Raw genomic sequence first — 2,615 nt, forward strand, 5'->3', positions numbered from 1 at the left:
TTACTTCGCGCACCGACGAGTGCAAATTTTTAGGCACTTTAGTGTTCAATCCCCTTCCACCTTCATATCAAAATTGGCAAGCGAGCCAATCTTCCTCTTCAGGTTTAAGAAGATTGAACAGGGGCAGCTGTTGCACCCCAAAATTTGCCCTCATATATTTGCCAATGTCATTTTATTTCAAATGAGTGACATGACACATTTGGTAAGAGTGTAAAGCTTGCAGGTATAAGGTCACGGGTTTGAATCCCACTTCTAACAGTTTCCCTTTTTGCTTCTAACTTTAGTTTTAATTTTATTTTCATATTATATTAAAAAATCACAAAAAAAGATATTTTTATCATTTTAATATTTAATTTTCGTTTTTCTATTTTAGGCCTTTTTTTAATAATAATTTTTAATTTATTTTATGCATATTTTATCAAAAAGAGTCCAAAAATCCCAAAAAAAAAGAATTAAATATTTTCCATTTTTGTCATAGTTGTTTCCTATTGGTCATATTGTGTCATGTTAGCCTTTGATTGGTCAAAATAGTGTCAGCTTTTCATTAAAAAAAATCATGATATTATTTGATTGATTTATTGGTTAATACTAATATTATTTTTCCTTTTATGTTAACCTAATATTATAGTATAAATAGGTTCTAAATATCACACTTTTGGGGAGGCCAATTTTCTAACCCTATTTCTAACCAACAAACACACGTACAGTAAACATTCTAACCCTTATTCCAGCCTAACTTTTGTATTTCACGTAGAAACAATCCCACAATTTCTAATCTCTTTATCCACCCTCTCACAATTGACCCATTCATTCTCACATAACAGCAATTTTCAAACTTTGTATACACACTTCCACCGCGTACAGTGTTAGTAATTACAGTACACTGACCATCTTTCAAAAGTTCACCATCTTGTACCACTCATTCCACCTTCCATACACAAAAAACATATCAAGCTAACACAAAACCATCATTACAAAACAATACACAAACCAGATCTAAAATCGCAAACAATTTCATTAATACCAGCCTAAACTTTCACCCAAATTGTGTCTCTACAATACCTTACAATATTAACAAAATTTGTGTAAAAGTTTCTTTTCAGGAACACATGGAAAGCGGAAGAAGTAGGAATATGAAATTGTCGCGATCTCCACATGAAACCGATGATTGCAACTGCTTCCTTTCCGATCGGTAATCACCGTGGAACCGCCGGCTGCCATGAGGCTCGCAGCTGTCCTCAAGCTGCACCGCTCCGACCTCCTTCACCGCCGTCGATCTGGAATTCGTTCAGCCAACAATGGGTCACCGTCGCAAAGACCCGCCTCCGTCCATTCACTCAGATTACGCAGCCAAGCCGATGTACTGCGCCGTCACGGAAGACTCTACCGGAGACTATTGCAATCTGTAATCCTTGATCAATGAGAAAGAAGAATCATTTTTTAAGAAAAGAGTGCATGGGTGTTATTGTTACAGCAAGAAGAAGATTAGAAGTTGAGAAAGAGAGAGGTACAATCTATTTTTTCTTTTCACGCGTTCTCTAAATTCCCTTTTTGAAGTTTTGTTTTATTTGTTTTATTAAATTAAAATTTCCACTTGTCAATAATCTAATGGTCTTGGTTTTGTTTTGCCGAGAGAATGAGAGGTCTGTAACTTTCGTTTTAATATATGTTGTTTTTGTTTTTTAATTACAATAACAATACTGTGTTAATAATAACAATTCTATTACTAATTATTTTTACTAATAAAAAAAACGGCAAATTAAATTGTTTGTATGCTATAAATATGGAACAAAAGTGTGAAGGGGTAATTCCCCACGTTTCTATCTTGTTTTTTTAATTTTTTTTCTTTCTCTTTTCACTTAAATAAAAATAAAATATATTTAAAATTTAAGTAATTAGTGATGGATTATGGGTTTGAATTTTGGGCTAGTGAATTTCTTTATTAACACCTTTCTTTTACTTTTGTTTTAGCATATATCTTTAGTTTCTTTTAATTGTTTTAGTTTTAACTTTTAATTCTTGTTGGAAATATCATAAAAAACCAAAAAAATATGTTATTTTAATTCTCTTTTAATATAAAAATATCAAAAATATGTCATTAATTTTAACTTTCTCTTAATATTTTCTTAGTTAGTTTTCATCACCATTTGTTTATATCTTATCATTTTAACCTCGCTAACATTTTCTTTTGATTGCGAGGTACTATCTTGAGCAAATCGTACTATTTTGAGACATTCGCAAATTCCCTCTTGTTTTTATTATTTACTATTTTTATTCCGCATTTTGTTATAATTATGTAATTGTTTATGGGTTGTAATAGTTATAATTAGGACATTTACTTTCTTGCACTTCCCCCGATTTTAAATTATGTAATCCTCCTCCCCGAAGCCATGTAATAGCGCAGGACATTTACTTTCCCGCACTTTATTTTCTGTATATATTTAACTGTTAGTAATTAGGCGTGTATGGAAAGATAACTTAATCAACGCTAGCTAACTTTAATTCAAGATAAAATGATCGAATCTAACACACTCTTTGCACACACTCACCCCTAGGGTACGCCCCTCTTGGTTGCCTTACAAATTAAACGGTCGTGTCCCTCGAATAATAGAGGT

The sequence above is a fragment of the Vicia villosa genome, unplaced genomic scaffold, assembly GCF_029867415.1.
Source record: "Vicia villosa cultivar HV-30 ecotype Madison, WI unplaced genomic scaffold, Vvil1.0 ctg.005049F_1_1, whole genome shotgun sequence".
In the NCBI taxonomy this organism is placed as follows: domain Eukaryota; kingdom Viridiplantae; phylum Streptophyta; class Magnoliopsida; order Fabales; family Fabaceae; genus Vicia; species Vicia villosa.